This window comes from Podarcis vaucheri (genome assembly GCF_965113315.1).
Source record: "Podarcis vaucheri genome assembly, chromosome: 3".
Lineage (NCBI taxonomy): Eukaryota > Metazoa > Chordata > Lepidosauria > Squamata > Lacertidae > Podarcis > Podarcis vaucheri.
In genome coordinates, this window is record NC_138761.1 from 63,554,928 (window position 1) to 63,574,926 (window position 19,999).

Here is a 19,999-nt window from a genome sequence, read left to right on the forward strand (position 1 = left end):
CAGCCTCAAACTGCATCTTTGTGTATGTGTTGTATATACACACTTAGGCATCTGATGAAATGGTGGACTGCGGTGAAAGTTTATGCTATAATAAATTCATTACTCTGAGGTGCCACAAGACTATCCTGGCAATGGTAACCTAAATAAAGAGTACATTTATGCTGCTACTACACCACAGACACACTTGCACATTTCAGAGCTCTCAGAATGGTAGCATATGGGATTTGTATTTGTATTTTTTTTCTTGGCAGTGAAAGAGATCTCTGTGAGTTCAAGATTTGTTGCAAAATTCAAGGACCAGTTCTTTCTATATTTTCAAGATTAAAGTAACAGAACGGCAGCATGTTTTAAAGGCAGCCTGAGTTCCATTATAAAAGCCAGAACAGTTGTGAACACAGAACAGCGAGCCTTTAAAAATGAAGCAAAGAAATGCACACTACTGTACTGGCATGCAAGCACAACTGGTACTTTGGCCCATTTACCGTAAGTGTTCATCACAATTGCCATTCACTATAGCCAAGGCTGTGTTTTCACCCCAACACTCTTTGGAATATTCTCCCTAGTGCCTTCAACTCGATTAAATATGGTGTGTACATCCACTCAAGGAGCAACAGGAGTTTGTTCACCCTGGCTCATCTCTGCAAAATGAAGGTCTACCAGCCTTGCGTGTTGAGCTTGCTACTTTATGGAAGTGAGTCATGGGCAACTTACAACCACCAGGAGCGATGTCTTAATGCCTTTCACATGTGCTGTGTCAGGAAGACTTTGAGCATCACATGGCAGGACACTGTCAAACCAAGATGTGCTCTCCCAAACCCACATCCCCAGCATGTTCCCACTCCTGTCTCAGCGACGTCTATGCTGGCTTAGTCATGCCCACAGAATGGAAGAAGGCAGGGTCCCCAAGGCCATACTCTATGGGGAGCTGGCTTCAGGAACTAGGCCCATTGGCAGACTGCATTACAAATATGTCTGCAAACAAGATATGAAAGCTGGTAACATCAACTCCGCCATGTGGGAATCCCTTGCAGACAACCGCAGCACCTGGAGACAGACAGGTTGTGTATCCACAGCAGTGATCAGAGGAGGAATGACCATTGGGAGGAGCGCAGAGAGAAGAAACATTGTGATGCATCTGCAGCAGCACAAATGGATGCCTTCATCTGTCCCAGCTGCAACAAAACATGTCTCTCCCGTATCAGTTTCTACAACCACAGCAGGCACTATAACTCTCCAATGGTTTGATTTCATCCTCAAAGGCGCATTTCCTCCATTGTTTCCCGAGACAGATGGATGCCAACCAACATAGCTAGTGAATTAGCTAGCAATACAAACCCTCCAAGTGTCCCTATTTTCTAGGGATGTCCCTGATTTAGAGAAGCCGTCCAGGTTTCTGATTTGATCCTGAAATGTCCCGCTTTTCCTTAGGATGTTCCTATTTTCATTGGAGAATGTTGGAGGTTATGGAATTATCTGACCCCCAAACCGTCTGAAGGCAATCATATATAGGGAAGGTTTTTTAATGTTTAAAACTTTTTATGTTTTTATATATGTTGGAAGCTACCCAGAGTGGCTGAGGCAACCTAGTAAGATGTGTGGGGTACAAATAAAGGTAAAGGGACCCCTGACCATTAGGTCCAGTCATGGCCGACTCTGGGGTTGCGGCACTCATTTCGCTTTACTGGCCAAGGGAGCCGGCGTACAGCTTCCGGGTCATGTGGCCAGCATGACTAAGCTGCTTCTGGCGAACCAGAGCAGTGCACGGAAATAGAAATATGGGGTCAATGTTAGGTTTTCAACACTGCAATGTTGAAAACATCACGGTTTGACAATAAACTGTGATGTTGAAAGAAGTTGCTTTGGCCCCAGCTGGCGATGCGCCGGGTGAAACTGTCTCGTTACCTGCTTAGGCTGTAACCTTGCTGTCTAAAGCAGCATTTTTATATATTCTGTCACTCCTGTTTTATATAATAAACCAAGCTTTCTTTATTTCTTTGTGTGTGAGCTTCTTGTGGGCATAAGATTAAGGATTAATTCTCATCCATAAAAGCACTCCAGCAAAAGATCCTAAACCCCACAGCAGTGTGTACAGTAGATACATGAGGGCTGGCTGTGCACATGTGAGTCCAGTTACACACTCGTAACATGGATGTGGTTGTGAAATTAGCACATGCAATCTTTGAACATTGCACCATACACATGTGACTTATGACACAGCCACAGCATTCACAATGGAGGTTTCCTGATTCCTTTTCATTTCTGGAGGGTATGAGAAATGAAGGCGGCAAATGTATCAGAAAGGAAATGACTTTGTATGCAGTCAAGAGGAAAGGTTAAACCTGGCCAGGTGAAGCTATTACTGAGTGCCTGGATAACGCTTAAAATGAGAAGTCATTATACAAATTGCAAATCATGAATCTGCAGGGTTTACAGACTTGCACAACTACATTCTAAAGCCTCAATACATTGAAAGGTGAACATGTACATTACCATTTATAGTGAGGATTCATGTATTTATTTTTACAGTAGAACGGCTTATAGGATGATGACTAGACTTGTTATTGTTAGAGCCAGGCACGTTTGATACTGGCTTGTTAGAGCAAAACAGCCCTGTTCATCAAATGCTATCAAAAATAATTCAAGAGGCAGGATAGATTATTAGGCTGTTAGTCATATAATAAAAGTAATAGACATTAATAAGAACTTTTCTCATAAGGAAAGCAGTGTAGTATAGTAGATAGAGTTCTGGATAAAGGAGAGAAGGATTCAAAGCCATATAAGTCATGAAACTTACTGCATGGCCTTGGGTCAGTTACTGTCTTTGAGCTTGACCTACCATACAGGGCTGTTTTGAGGATAAAAATAGGTTGGACTCTCCTGAGTCCTATGAAGGAAAAGTGGGACAGAAATGAAAAGTGATAATAACAATTCATATTTAATTAGAATAATAAACATACTTAATTAGAATGAATTTATGGTAATGCCCCCCCGAATCCTTATAGCGTCACATATTTTGATGTGAGTCAGAATGCATGCCGTTATCTATGTCCTGCACATCTGGATTGAGATTGAGATGAACATCCTTTGCATGTGCTGGAACGTGAGATTATATCTCATCATCATTGCATTATGAGTATTTACTCACTAAAACTGTTTAAATTATAGTTAGATGTAATTCACCATAAATTATATTGTGATGCAGTATTCAAATATATTTCTTATGTCACACTCACAAATGTTTGTTTATCAGAGGCAGAGTGGTGTAGTGGTTAGGGTGTCAGACTCGGTCGTCCTGGGAGACCAGGGTGCAGATCGCCACTCACCCATGAAGCTCGCTGAGTGATCTGAGGCCAGTTCTCACTCTCAGCCTAACCTACCTCATAGAGTTGTAGTGAGAATAAAATGGGGAGTAGGAGTACTATGGACACCACCTTGAGCTCCTTGGAGGAAAGGTGAGATACAAATGTAATAAGAAATGAATAAATAGTTCACCTTGCCTCCAAAGAGCTAACAGTAGCATATGTGATCTTTCCCCTTGCTCATTTTTTATTGTCACAACAACCCTGTGAAGAAGGTTAAACAAAGACATAGTGACTGTCCCAAGCTCACCTGGTGAGTTTCATGACTGAGGAGGGATTTGAATCCTAGCATTATAGGTTCCAATCCCACTGCAACACACTGGTTGTCATATTGTACCTTTTTTGCATTGTGTGTGTGCAATGTTCTCTCTCTCTTTCTCTCTCTCTCTCTTTCTCTCACTGCTTTAGGGATGACTGATTCTTCCCTGTTTTACTGCATTGGACTTAAATCTGCAACCTCAGGATATCGCCAAAGCTACCATGTACAAATGTAGGTGTTAAACAGGCAGTATGAACAATACAGGAATTAAAGAATGTTACAGTATGTTCCTATTAATCCAGCTTTTCCGCATCTGTTTTCTCAGGCTTTTGCAGAAATAATTCCAATTTCTTTAAACATTTAAGCTATGGAGGCAGATGAAATGAAGGAACTTCCAAAGAGAGAGAGAGAAAGCAATCCAAACCCCTTTGTGCTGTGCTGGTGCTTGTCTGTGTTTGGATTGGACCTCTGTTCCTTTCCTCCGCCTAGCTCTGCAGTCTCCATTGTCTTGTGCCCATGGAGTGATGCCAGCATCACTCTGCCAGTGTGGACCTCCCTGTGCTACTATTGAGCCCTAAATTTATTTGTTGATAAATTGTAGTTCAGCAGTGTCATGCAGCAGTCTACCTTGGAAATTCTTTTGCTGCAGAATGGTGATACTTTAGGAGATGGAAATGTTCTATTGGTTGTTGCATGATGTCATATTTGTTACCTCTTATCCTTTGAGGTAAACTCTGACCTAATTGTCTATATAAGACAATTAAAAGGGCATAATTGGCCATTTATGACATAAATTGCTTGATCATCTGTGTAATCTATGGCTTAAGGATCTGTCAAAGGGACTTTGTGGTTTCTGTGTATGAGTTTCCATGGTGCTTGACAGAAACAAGAAGTAACCTTTTTCTTGTGTCTCAGATTTTTGTTTGTGCTACCAAAGCTTGTTGTTTTGAGTTGTGCCGATAAGAAAGGATCACTATATGGAGATCCCTTAGAGATCTATAACTTGTGTATTATTTTTTCTGCAATAACTAAATTCCAGAGATTTTTATACCATGAAGATAGAGTTATATTTTTCAAAATAATTGTGCTATAGAGATCTTTGCAGCTGACAGCATTCATGTCAACAGTTCCTTTCGGCAAAATGCCTTCATATGACCCATATTTAGTAGGGATAACTGAGGAGAAATTTGAATGGTTTTTTTTAAACAGTATTTGATACCTCCTAATCAATTTCATTTCAAAATAAAGAAAAAGGCGGGTATTCCTATCAGAGATGGGGAAAAGCTCCTATATTTTCACAACCTCTCCAGCAATTCAGTGATGTACTAGAAGTAATACAAGGTAGTTGACTGAGTGTGTATTGCCATCAGTGTACTGTAAAATGTTTAAGGAACAGTCTCCCACATGTGAAGGAACTGATTTGTATAGCTTAGAATTCCAAAGTGCTTTCCAGTCTATGTCCTCTATAGAAATATTTGTTTGTTTGTTTGTTTTCTATACAGATATTTAAATCCTTTTCCCAAGACAGAGGGCCTTCTTGGTAGTGGTGCCTTCCCTGTGGAACACCCTCCCACCAGATGTCAAAGAGAACAACAACTACCAGGCTTTTAGAAGACATCTGAAGGCAGCCCTGTTTAGGGAAGCTTTAAATGTTTAATAGATTGTTGTATTTTTATATTCTTTTGGAAGCCGCCCAGAGTGGCTGGGGAAGCCCAGCCAGATGGGCGGGGTATAAATAATAAGTTGTTGTTGTTATTATTATTATTATTATTATTATTATTAGGATTTTAATCCTGATAATGGGTCTGTTGCGGTGTCCAAAAGATTGTCGATTCTCTGACTTCCTCCATGCTAATCTTTCATAAACAATAGTAAAACTTGAAAGCCTCGTTATCACCTCATTCACTAGTCAGGACAAGAAGGGTCCATCAGTTACCTTGGTACTCTGACAGATGACATAATCACGCCTACTCTGAAAATAGACCTGGAACTGTGTTCCCTGCATTTCTGCTCTACTGTGCCACTGATCTTACTATGTTTTAAGTTTTGTTCATTATTACTTGGACAATGTAAGCCAGGCTTCCTCAACCTCGGCCCTCCAGATGTTTTGAGACTAGAGTCCCCATCATCCCTGACCACTGGTCCTGCTAGCTAGGGATCATGGGAGTTGTAGGCCAAAAACATCTGGAGGGCCGAGGTTGAGGAAGCCTGATGTAAGCTTTTCAATATATGAGTACACTGTTATTATCTGAAGTCTATTCCCTAATTTTATTTCTCATGCAGTAAAGTTTTAACTTTAACATTTGTATCTTGTGTGCGCCATGGGTTTACACAAGCTGTGGTTAAGGCAATATTGAAATAGGGAACCATTGCACAATAACGAATCTTAGATGACTCTGACTGAAAAGCCTGCTAGATAGAGATGATTCCTTTTAAACTGAGTAATAGTTAGCTAATAATTGATCACACATGCAAACATCTTAAGTTTAGCCTATTATTAATCCATTAAAAAGCAAGTTGCCTTTTTGAGTACAGTACAGTTTCTGTTTCCAGATTGTAAAGGGAGTGTAAGATATGCTGAAATCTTTCTGTTCTTTATTTCATTTTGTATTATTGTTATCCATATTTTCCCTTTTTAGATCATGACAAATTCAAATTAATAAAATATGCAGAAGAACATGGACTTGGATCTGCTTAAAAAAACCTAACAACACATGAAATTCATACATATCCAAAATATCTGATGTATATTTTGCTCTACGAGGCTTAGTTTGGTCAGAATCAAGTATACACTTCCACCATTAGCACTAAATACATTACTTCTGGTAAATGAGCCACCATAGCTGCTAGAGGACCATGAAAATTTGTGTCCCAGGTTTTTTAGACTTGTCTACCCATGTACTATCTGAAACCAAAGGGCCGCATTAGTTGCCAGATGTGAAATATATTGGCATTATTTTTAGCTTTCCTACCCCACTACTTTGTATTGATGAGATAAGAGTTTGTATGTCTCTAATTGGACCTAATTATAAATGAGATTACCCAGCAAAAGCAAGCGCACAGCTGTCATTGAGTTTGCATACATACTTAAGGTACCTATGCAAGAGGCTCGTTTATAATGATATTTAGGGAATGATTCATGTTCTTATGTAGCTGCATTGTTTCATACTTTCTGGATCTCCCATGATCATATTACAGTTGTGTTCTATGTTATAAATCAAAAACTGCTTAGAGTTGTTTCTTTCTGTTTCCCAATGTATTTCTTATCAATAAAAAAAATCTGGTGTTGCACAAGCAAATTTTTTTTCTGAAAGTGAGGCCCAGAGAAAAAAGTTGGAGAACCACTGGTATAGAGCGATAAGTCAGATTTGCAATATCTATCTACTTTTAGTTTCACGGTGCCCATGGCTGTGTGAAATGAATCCAGTTCTGAAAACAATATGCAACTTGTCCAATGGTCACTTTTTGTGTCACATTTATGTTTCCCAGGGCTCCTGAGTAAGTGCCAATTGCTGAACTTTTGAACTGAGTTATTCTCATATTATATGACATCAGCCTATTCTGATGCCAGCCCCTCCTCCCTTGCCTTTTTAGGCCAATATCATGTGCTGATCACATGTTCCAGTGGCTGGATGAACAAGAGTAAGTAAAAAACTGAACAGAAGCCCTATAGAAGTTTTGCAATAAAAGCATGTGTGTGCGTGTGTGTGTGCGTGTGTGTGTGTGTGTGTGTGCGTGTGTGTGTGTGTGTGTGTGTGTGTGTGTGTGTATATAACAAGAAGCCGAAAGCACCAGCCTGAAGATGACGAGTGAGACCTCGTCGAAACGTTGCACAGACACCCCGACTCTTACACGGGAAGACACCCGAAGACACCAAAACCTGCATTCCTGTACCCGTGAAAATCTACGAAAGCAAATATATATATATATATATATATATATATATATATATATATATATATATGCCCAAGTTGACAATCCTGAAGGGAAAATTTCTACCATGGATCAGAATCACTTCTTGGAAAAGAAACCACATTTCTCATTACCTAACTATTGCAAACTCTGAATGCTGACCTTCAGGGATGAACTCATATGTTATCTGATGAGTGAATGGTCTAATGCGGAGATTTTCAACCTTTTCAAGTCCACAGATCCCTTGACCAACTACATTCTTTCTGCGGCATCCCTGTGGGGCTCAGCAGCCCAGTTATGTCACCCCTTGCCTGCAGAGTTGGCAAACTCTCACCCTTTTTCAAACAACCTCCCTTGTGTTCCCTCAGCCTCCTATTTCCTCTTCTTGGGAGTCCTTTGGGCAGTCGTCACCACTGCCCTTGGTCTCTGAGCTTCCCCCTCCCCACCTCAAAGGGAGGTGCCTCCTCCCTGGCCAGTCCCAGAGGCACCATTTGCCTGGGGAGCTTGTAGCCAGGACTGCTGCAACAAACAGCCACACAAGCCTTTGGGAGGCAGAGACACGAGAAGGCATCAATGGAGGGAGGGAGGGAAGGAAAGAGGGACAGAGGCCAGTGTTGCCTGTGGCACCCCTAACCATCATTCAAGGCACCCCAGGGTGCCATGGCACACTGGTTGAAAACCATTGGTATATTGGAAGAGGAAGGATGAAGAGCAAAACTGGATGACTGAATGAGTACAGTGCCACCTCGGGTTAAGTACTTAATTCATTCCGGAGGTCCATACTTAACCTGAAACTGTTTTTAATCTGAAGCACCACTTTAGCTAATGGGGCCTCCTGCTGCTGCCGAGCGGCCGGAGCACAATTTCTGTTCTCATCCTGAAGCAAAGTTCTCAACCCGAGGTACTATTTCTGGGTTAGCGGAGTCTGTAACCTGAAGCGTATGTAATCTGAAGCATATGTAACCTGAGGTACCACTGTAATGTCTTTCTGAGACTCCTAAGGTTGTATCTGTCATACTGAGCAACAATCGGTCAAACTGATTTTGAACATGGGTTCACCTGCCATTCACACTGGTGTGGTGCCACTTCTGTGTGGATTGTTGCTGGCTGAAATGGGCTAGCTAATGTATGAACTGTGCTGCAAAAACAGCAACTGTATCTCCACAAAGCAGCTGGTCCTTTTTGCAAGGGGTACTTCCTCCCTCACTTCATGTTTGACGCTGCCATTGCTGTGGGAAGCTGCCATATCAAAGTATGCTTAGAGCTTCATATCTCTTAAATCCTGTTAGCAAATGTCTTACCAGCGCCTGAACCAGACATAAAAGGGAGGTGTCAGAATAATGGATCTTTCAGCAAATGAGACAACAACACCTGCAGAGCCCACAAAATGAACTGAGATGAAAGTGCAACTACGAAGGCAAACTTCATTCATTTTCTGCCCCCACCTTCCCTGCTTCTGCCTACTTGTAGACATTTATTTAACGACTCAGGAAAAGGCTGGCTGAGCGATCTATCTGACTCGTTCATTTTTGCAGTTTACGTGGGAGTGGAGGGAGGCAGCCAGTCTGCGTGGATTTTATCCCAGATGTGTGGGCTGGCATGAAAGCTCATTCAGACAGATAAGTGTGCCATCAAGATATAAAAACATCGTTAGAAGAGGAGTTTATGGGCATGTGCTCAAATGCTTATTATGGGATTTTATCTTACGCTGCCCACAACTCCAGGCTAACCCTGTTGTTATGTAGGAGGTGGTCACAAGCTTCTATGCTCCATCATTAACAAAGTCAAATAAAAATAGCAACAGAAACAAAATTGAGTAACAATATCCACTGTCATGGAGAACTCAATACAGTGGTACCTCAGGTTACATACGCTACAGACTCTGCTAACCCAGAAATAGTGCTTCAGGTTAAGAACTTTGCTTCAGGATGAGAACAGAAATCGTGCTCTGGCGGCGCAGCTGTAGCAGGAGGCCCCATTAGCTAAAGTGGTCTTCAGGTTAAGAACAGTTTCAGGTTAAGTACGGACCTCCGGAATGAATTAAGTACTTAACCCGAGGTACCACTGTAAGTCCTTTGCTCCCCACCAATCACAATTCTTCTCACTGTTGAGTCCGACCGCCCCTCACAACACACTCACACACATTGGTTACCAGTGTGATGAAAAATTAAATAGTGTTGGCTGGAATGCCAAGATGAAGTTGAAGAACTCTTTCTACACCCTCTGCACACAATGAACAAGCAGGCTACGCGAAAGGGCTCACAGTGCCTTTTCTAGCACTAGGTCACTATAACCTTGTGACTTGGAGGTTTGTGCACAGAAGCCATTAAATCTTCTAGGGAGGCAATTGCCCTCTTCATTCGAAAAAGAGCACTTATCAGCATGTACAATGAGTGAGCGGCAACAGACCCCGCCTCCAATCTCTACGTGTTGACATCAGAGCCAGCCCAGCTATTAGGCAGGATGAAGCCGCTGCTTCAGGTGGCAGAAGCCCTCCGGGCAGCATGCCCCACAGATGCCCCACCTGCACTGCCACCTCCAGCAGCAGCGGAGGACCACTGCTGCCATCAGTGCCAATTTCCGGCAAGATCACATCCATTTTGGGTGAGATCACAAGCGGCAAATAGGGATGTGCCACCCCTGGTTGAAGTGTCTGCAACGGGCACCCACATGGGGCAGGTTGCCAATCATTTTGCAGTTTACACAGACATACTTTGCAGATGTGAGTCCCACTATGAGGATGGTGGAGGACAGAACTTCTTGCCACACATTATGGGGTTGTCATACCTGTGAGTAGGGATGGCTGTATCTGTCAATTTTGGATTCTCTCTGTTTCTCATTTTTTCCAGTCTCCACATTTACACATGAATTTGTGAATTTCTTTTTAAGCCCTCATCAGCCATTTAAGTGTGGATTTCTCCATGCTAAAGCACATTTCCCCTTTGTATCTTTTATCTTTGTATTTCCTTTGTATTTTCCCTAATCATAATACATGCTATTTTCAATAAGATACACATTTTTATGCACACTTTACTGTTGATAATGCATTTTTTTTTACACATGACTTGGCCAAAGAACTGCATTGTGAAATTCAGAGATTTGCAAATTTCAATGGCTGCTTCAGTTTCAGTTCTTGTTTTATTTTTGAAAGTGCAATTTAGGTAAATGCTCCTTTAAGTGCAAACTTCCTTATTCCAACCTGTTGGTATGAGCCCGAATGTGAGGAAGAGGGCTAATAGCATTGATAAAACTGCATACAGGATGTATTCATTGGTATATCTGGGTGAGTAATCCTGCAATGCATACATGCTGAGTGCAGTTTTATGAACGTTAGTCCTCTTCCCAGGTTGATGTGACTTTTCCCAGGCAAAGTTTATTTTAGGGTGTGTGCTGCTGGCAACTAGCACTTTACTTACAGCAGGAATAGAAACCAAACCCTGCAGAACAAGAGCTTAACCACACTAGCAAAGGAACAGGCTGTTGTAGGGTCCTTGCCATAATATCAAGGGCCACACATGGAACTTAAACTCAGCAAGGCTTTCCCACATTCAGTCCCTGGTTATAGGCTCCCGAGAGAGAGCTGGGATCAACCATGTCTGGAAACCACTCATTTTCCTTTACTCTCAAATCCATAAGGTAAAGGTAAAGGGACCCCGACCATCAGTCATGGCCGACTCTGGGGTTGCGATGCTCATCTCGCTTTATTGGCCGAGGGAGCCGGCGTACAGCTTCCGGGTCATGTGGCCAGCATGACTAAGCCGCTTCTGGCGAACCAGAGCAGTGCACAGAAACACCGTTTACCTTCCTGCCAGAGCGGTACCTATTTATCTACTTGCACTTTGACGTGCTTTTGAACTGCTAGGTTGGCAGGAGCTCAAATCCATACAGCACACCAATTGTTCTCCTTGAGGTTACTCATCTGAACCGCAGTGTCAAAGAATGAGATTTTCAGAGCCTACCAAGGTGGCCTGTTCATACTTGCCACAATTTTACTGGGAGAATGCCAGTGTTGTTTTATATGTAATTTATATGTTGCAAGCAAATATGGCTTCTTTAAATAAAAAAACCAACAACATGAGGAATGCTTTGGTACTGTTCTTTGTGACTATAAGGACACACCCTTTGTCACTGTGTGATGAATGATGGTTCAACCATTTAGAAACACATTATACAGGATGCCTGGCAAAGACGATATTTACTTACTCAGAATGAATATATACAGGGAATTTTTCAGCATTGTGTCATACAACTGCTTTCTTCAATTAAACTCATATCCTGGAAGACCGACCCTTTTGTCTCCCCCACTGCCCCACTGACTTCTGCATCCTGTATAGTACAAAGACAAATCTCAGGTAGCACATGGTTTTTCAAGTGGCTTTATTTTCCTTTGAGCTTGCTGATCTTGGACAGATATTTGCCTATACTAATTAAAACTTAAGCATATGTGTTAATATTAACCTAGGGCACTCCTAATACTAATTTTTCAAAATAAAAAATCTACCATTTTCCAATATGCATTCTTCAGTTCCATTGTAGATATATATAACTCTAGCTCACTTCTAGCTCTTTCATTGCATGTGTTTCCTGACAGCCTTCTTTCTGTTTTTTTTAAAAATTATTATTATAGTCCCTACTGAAATTGGTGCTTTATTTATTATTACATTTATGCCCCCACCTTTCCTTCATGGACCCCATGAGGAAGGTTACAATCAGACAGAATGACGGAAGGTTACATGCCTGGGGTTCATCTGAGCCCGCGTTTTCCAAGTCCTAGTCTTAAACCATACTGGCACATTGGCTCTTCTTAACAGTTGCAGCAAAATGCTATTGATTATTATTGCATATCCTGTCCTTTCTCTCAAAGGAGCCCAAGGCAGCAACAAACTGAACTTTAGGCTGGGAGATGGCAAAGGGAAGTTTGCTCAATGCAAGAAAACTTGCTATGGCAGAAGCAACACTGGAATCTGAGCAAAAAAACACCATTAATAACCCAAATGTAGTGAAAAGTTCCATGGAAATTTTAGCAGACCAGAACCTTGTGGTTATGTCTCATGAGTTTCCACAAGGCTGTGTAAGTTTGTTACATGCCACCTCTAGCCCTCTGAGCCAATCCCAGCAGTTCTAGATGGTTTTTGGAGAGGGCTGATCATTCCATCAGGCAAGCAGAAATGTTTGTGCTTAAGGAACAGCTGTCGGGGTGTATGGCTTGCAGACACATTGGGATTTGAAGGCTTTGAAAATATATGGAAACGTTTTTGTTAAAATTGCTGGGCATTTCACTTGAAGGGCTGAGCACTGGTTGTTCTAATAGACCCTCCTGCACTGGTGTCAGGAGTAAATCTTTTGTCTTTGCTTAAACAAAGCTGGAGTAGGAGCCAGCTTAAACTGGGCTGCACCCAAGGGAGCATGGGAGTGGGGAGATAAGAGCTTTTCCTTTTTCCTGTGTTCTGTTTTGCTGAAACTCTGACATAAATATGCATCCAAAACAGGCAATTCCCTACTCCATTCCCTTGAGGCACACAAGGTTTTAAAATATTTAAATTCTTTCCCATACAGATAAACTGAGGCATGTGTTCATACTAACAAACCCCTCCTCCAATTACGGCACGTTTGCTTTTTAGAAAAGGATTACAAGGATTTTACACTCCCCCTCCCCTCCAGTATGACAAATCTTTTCCTCCAGATGTTTGCATCTGTCAGCTTGCCCGTAGATCAGATGGTGCCAGGCTGCTTTCTTTGATCCTAATAACATAAGTCACATAAGGAGTCAGTTATCTATTTTTATTTTTTGTTGCTGGCAAAGCTGTTTGAGGCATGCAAGCTAACTTTTGCTACTTTTTGTTTAAACACACACAGACATATGCACTGTTACAGTTTTTTTCTTCTCCTAAAGGGGAATGCCAGACTTGGGTAAGAAGACCAGGTGACTAAGTGTTTCCTTAAAGGGAAGCCACTAGCTGTACATTGAGCAAGCGAGGCGGGAGGGGGAGAAAACCCTCTGAACGAGCCTGAAATATTCTTATGCAAATTGAAGTTGCACAAAAGTGCATTTTCTGGTGGAAGATTCACGAGCTACAAAATTGCTTCTTTAATTCCTGGGAAATTTTGCTGAAAATTTGAGGGTCTTTGTTCCAGTAAGCCTCTTTTAGGTCATGGTGTAATGGCACTTGTTCTCATCAATGCAAGTTTGACAAAGTCTTTCTTGGACATTTCACTTTTTATGCTCAACCTTGTCACTCTCACTTGGTTTTGACCAGTTTGTCTTGCAACATGGATGACATGGCATGTTTACAGAGAGGTTCATTGAGTTCGGTCAGAGTTGCCATGTAAACTCGACAGGGAGAAAGCTGATAAATATGTATTTATCCGCATCAGATACCAACCATTGCAATTTTTTTATGAAGTCCAAATATATAAACACTCCTGCACCCAGACCAAGCAGGATCGCTCTCCCATTGCATCAGCCGATATGGCGTGGGGGGGGGGAGGAGATCCTGCTTAGCTTTTTATCTTTACGTGGTTAGACAGTGGTAGTTGGGTGGTAGGAAAGACTGCTCTTCCCTACCCTACTGCCACCAGCCCACTGGCTTAAAGGAGAAAAGTGTGAACCACCTCAAACAGCTCCTTTGCAAAGGGCTCTAATCCCCTCATTAGCCTATGGTAAAGGTAAAGGGACCCCTGACCATTAGGTCCAGTCGTGACTGACTCTGGGGTTGTGGCGCTCATCTTGCTTTATTGGCTGAGGGAGCCGGCATACAGCTTCTGGGTCATGTGGCCAGCATGACTAAGCCGTTTCTGGCGAACCAGAGCAGCGCACGGAAACGCCGTTTACCTTCCCGCCGGAGCGGTACCTATTTATTCACTTGCACTTTGACATGCTTTCGAACTGCTAGGTTGGCAGGAGCAGGGACCGAGCAACGGGGGCTCACCCATTTGGGGATTCGAACTGCCAACCTTCTGATCGGCAAGTCCTAGGCTCTGTGGTTTAACCCACAGCGCCACCCGCATCCCTATGAGTGGGAATTAACTCCTGCTGATTTTCTGTGCAGTACTATTCACTACGGGAACAGGGTGTGTGGCCAATGCAATATTAAACCCTGTCTTCTTGCACATCAGCTGATGCCCTCAGAGACATCAGCCGATGGGTGTGCATAATTTGGGGGAAATGGCTTCTTGGGCTGCACTGGACCTCCTAGGCAAGAGGTTCCCCACCTCAGCTTTAAAAGATTACTCAAGTTCTCCAGAAAACAGCACACAGAAGTGTAAACATTTCCACTCATGTCACGGCATTTATTTATTTATTTACAAAATGATTAACTTCTCAACACAAAAAAGAGGTGCACAAAATCTTGTACAGAAAACATTTGTTCAACACAGCAGCTTAAATGTTCAATTCATAAATCTGCATTGAACAACGGAATCAAAATAAAAGGTTGATAACACCACTCCAGGAGGTCTTGTCTGATTAAGAATGCCTTTGACATGCGCAGGAACGCACAACCTTTGGCACCTGTTTAATATCAAGTGGGAGCACATTCCACATTTTTAGTCCATATTCTAACAAATAATTTAAAATTTAAAAATGTCCTAGATATGCATGCCAAAGGCACATACTCTTTCAGTTATTTGACTGTAATGCTCTTAAGCTACATAACACTGCTCTTATGAAATTAAACCTAAGAGGAGGCCTTTAAATTTTGCTCCAGTATCTGCTGAAATCTGAAATGGCACCCCTAAGTACAATAACTTTGGGTGCATCCACATGACAGTTTAATGTGGATTCAGAACAACTCATGCCTGCATGTTTTTTTATCTTGGCGTCTGCACGATAGTCTCCTCATCCAAATACTAAACTGCACTTTTCGCCGTTGAATCTGCTTCCCACCCCCATCCTCGCATAACCTGAAAAGCAAGGGAGGTCCCGCATAAATTTGTACTTTGCCCAACTATAGATATGCATGTAAATTGTTGGGTGCTCTCTGTCACCACACCCGCTACTATCATTTGCTTTTTGCCTGTGCACAATGCAGTCATTTTCTTTCTAGCAGCCCAAAGGAAAAGATTGCCTGTTTGCAGGAGTTGCTGAAGGCACATCTACATTAAAATTTTATTTTTGATACGCCTGCTTTGTGCAGATCTGCTCATGAAGAAGACAGGTATATTAAATATCAATATCAAGCTGAACTACTTCTGCATGCATAGAATTGGCAACACTCACCAATTCAGATATAGGGTGCCCACTCAGTACCTCATAGCTGCTCCTTGTGAGCTTGTGAAAAGACTGTTCATTGTCTTTTCATGCATCCCTTTTGCACAAAACGGAAGTAATTGTTGTAAAGTGCTTTGAGTTTGTTTGTTTTTTAGAGCAGTGTTTCCCAACCGGTGTTCCGCGGCACACGAGTGTGCCGTGAGACATCGGCTGGTGTGCCGCGAGATACCTGGAGGGAGGCGGGCGAGTCGGGCGGCGAGAGGCGGGGCGGCGGCGGCGAGGAGAGGTCGCGCCTCCTGCTGCTGCCTGGCGCTCCTCCTCGCAGCCGGCAGCGCTGCCTGGGCGCCTCCGCGCGACTCTGCCTCGCTGGGTTTGGTCTCCCAGCAGAGACGGGTCACACGCGCCCCTCCCTCCCTCCCTCAGCCTGCGCGGAGGGAGAGCCAGAGAGAGGCATCGCTCCTGCGCTCCGAGGCGGATTGAGCGCAGCTGAGAGGAGCTGCCGAGGGGAAAAACTTTCACTTTTGTGCGTCCCTCCCGGCGTGACGCTGCGCGCTGACGTCACGGGGCGGGGCTTTAATGGTGGTGTGCCGCGAGATTTTTTTTCAGTAAACAGGTGTGCCGTTGCCCAAAAACGTTTGGGAAACACTGTTTTAGAGTGACAAATAATTAAATAATTTTAATAGTAAAAACATTGGCCCATTGAAATAACCTGGCAAAACAGCCCAAAGATGCTCCCTTCTGCGCTCTCTCTCTCTCTCTCTCTCTCTCTCTCTCTCTCTCTGTGTGTGTGTGTGTGTGTGTTGAAGAGAGGTACACACTCGGAGGAGGAGATGGAGGGCTAATTTGGATTATTACCACCATCATCCAAACATTACCACAGAACTGGCACTACAGATGGGGCTAGGAGGAAGGGATGGCAGCTGCCCTAGAGTGGGAAGGGGTGAATGACATTCCCATCACAGCAGATCAGAAATGACAAAATCTATATTTTAGGGTAAAAACTTTAAAGCCAAAGAAGGCTGGAGTGCTTATCTACAGTTTGCCAATGTGCACAGAGGGGAAAAAAGCATTCCTTTTCAGGGAAATGTGCATAAAATGAATTTATGATTTGATCTTCCTGTACGGTGCATTCCCTAGCTATGAAAAGGTATGAATGCATAGTCACAGAAATAGCTTGAGACATGCTTGAGAAACAACACTGAAGGGGGGGGGGAGTGGAAATTGAGTGCAACCTCTCCATCAAGGAAGAATACCTTGTGTGGGTGGGAAACAGCTTTACACATATCCAAGGCTGAAAATTTAAACTGCTCATGTGTGGACACTCTTGCTCAAATCTGCACGCAGACTCGTTGGATCTTGTGTGACATAATGCCCCTGTATGGATGAACCCATTTAGCTCCTAAGTTACCGTAAGTGTCCGCAGGATTTTCCTTGGGCCCTCCTTTCACCAAATGTAGATATGGACACAGTATACTGTAGCAGATGATTCAGATCAACCTTACCTGGCAGCTGAAGTGGGAATTGCAAGGCAAAAACAGGCCTGCTCTCAATCATGTTGAACAGGTGCAGACCGCACGAGACCCCAGAGCGCAGCCCCTGCCATTTCCTCCCTAGGGGTGGGAGGAGACCAGAATTTACCGTGGATACTATACCTGTATAGTGAGCAGAAAATCAATGTATTCACTAAGAGGCAGTGGCGTAGCGTGGGGGGTGCCAGGGGTGCCGGCCGCACCGGGCGCAACATTTTGGGGGGGGGCGCGTTTGGCCGGCCCTCCTCGAGGAAGCAGGAACCCCACTGTCCTCGGACCTCCTCCGAAGGCTGGCGGTGGGGCGGAGAGACCTTCTCCCCGTACCAGCCTTCGGAAGGCTGTCCTGAAGACTTGTGGTGGGAGCAGTGGTGTAGCGTGGGGGGTGCAGGGGGGTCTGCTGCACCTGGCGCAACATCTGGGGGGGGGCGCGGAAGAGACTCGAGTGCTAAAATCCATGGGTTAGGGGGCGCAAATTACTTGCCTTGCCCCGGGTTAGGGGGCGCAAATTACTTGCCTTGCCCCGGGTGCTGAGAACCCACACTACGCCACTGCTAAGAGGGAGCATGGCAGTGGGGGTGGAGGGGGGGCTGCTGAAGAGGCAGTAGATCCAGCCTCCAGGAGTGTGCAGCAGCAGTGGGCAAAGCATTTGTCGGAGGATGGATGTGCTGCTCATGTGAAGCCTGCTGCCCAAGGTAGCTGCCTCATCTTGCCTTATAGGTGGGCTGGCTCTGCCTAGCTATCACCCCACCAACTGTTTTTCTCTCCAGGAGAGAATGGATACGAGTATATTTTTCTCAAACTGGGGGAAGGAGCAGCTTGGGTACATAATTTTTAGTGGGAAATCCACAGAGGAAAAAGATTTAAGAAGGTCACCCCTCTGACATTTGCAGCCTCAGTTGGCTTCATGTTACAGATGACTAAATATAGTTCAGTACATCCTTTGATTGCAAGGTTCCTGGCATGGGGACTAAAATGTCAGTTCTGAGTTCTAAGTTACTGTGGCCCCAAATGAATGTTACCTAATAGCAGTGAGTGAATTTTTGAGGGCACTTATTGGAAGAAAAATCAGCCCACACCTGCCTGGTCTCTCTCTGTTGGCTTTCTTCCTTGACACACACAATCAACCCAAGAGATTGCTTTATATTGAATCATACCATTGGCCCGTCTAACTCAGTACAATCTACACTGACTGGTATATGCAGGGTTTTTTTTTTTTACGCATTACTTATGTAGAGAATTGCATTGAGAAATTTGGAGAAGTGTGAACTTTGAAAGATGGCTCTGTTTTAGTTCACATGTGGTTTTGGAAAGTGTGAATTGGGTGGGTTTGTGTTTAAATGTGAACTGGATAGAACTGCAGCTTACTTGCATAGCACCAAAGCCTGGGATTCTGGTGCAGCAGTCACTGCATTCCAGTAGCATAGAGGGGGTTGCAGGTACCCGGGGCAGGCAAGCCACCACTACTGGAGCGATCCCCCACTGGAGCAAAGCCAGGCTGTGCTGCCCCACTTGCCTGCTGATGCAGGGGGGAGCCCAGCAGGCTGACACAGTCCTTGGTGGGCAAATCACCCTGATGCCCATGGAGAGGAGCGTCAGGCTGAGCAAGGCTGCACCTTTGCCTGCCTCCCACCGTCCGTGCCTACTCACTATGGGCCTGGGCTGCTCCCACCGTCACACGAGGAGTGTGGTCTGCAGAGTGAGGAGCAAGCCAGCGCTTGCCAGGCAGCCATTCAGTGAGGGGGCCGGCCTCGGCGCAGGCTAGCCCTTGGAAGCACAAGGAAGGTGGATGGAGTTCTCTGCCCAGCCTGTGCAGAAGCTCCATGGTTGCCAGCCTCTGCCGGGGAAGCAGCAGTGAGGCCCGTATAGGCCAGGCTCTGGGCCCAGAGACCTCTGGCGGCAGGTCAGCAGGCAGGCAGGGAAGGATGAGGAGCCTGAGATGGGGCCTTGGTGGCAGTGGCATCCCCAAAACGGGATGCTCTGTCACCTTTGCCAGGGCATGATGGAGATCCCTGTGGAAGCCAGTGTCGGGGTGGGTGGGTGTGCGCACCGGGTTGCACCCCCTCAGAATTTTGCACCCAGGGCCGCTGCTCTGGTCCCCATGCTACGCCCCCCCCTCATGTATCTGCAAGTACAGTAGCTCATTATTTTCCATTGTCACAAAAATAACTTGAAGGAATGGGAAGGAAAGAAGCTGTAGGTTGGAGACCTTAAAAACTTGGTTTCCAAGGTTTGTGATTTGTACTTCTTCAAATACTGTGGTGGTGGGTGGGGTACTTCTAGACTTGAAAGCATGTGGAAAAGCTTACTTTAATTCACTGCAAATTTGTATTCTTGTCGGGTATATTCCAATAGAGAACAGCCAAAAGCAAGTCTGAGTAACCATTGACAACTCCAATTTGCTGTACATCAGCATGAGTCTTTATAGACTTTGGGTGGTTAACGCGCAAATAATTAGTTCCTCTATGAAACAAAAAATATGCTTAACAAGGCTCAAAATATTTCCCTCTGCCCATTTTATTTTGCCTGTATCCACAACATCATCCAAGGGAAAGGCTATGAAAGTCAGGCCCCTGCCAGAAGGGGTTTCTTTAATTAGAAAAAAAAATGATAAACCATTTAAGTAGAAGAATATCATAAGCAGCGTACTTATTATTATTATTTATTAATTCTCTTGCCAGCTTTCGCCATCAGGTTCCTGGGAATATTACAGCAATTTAAAAATACAATATTA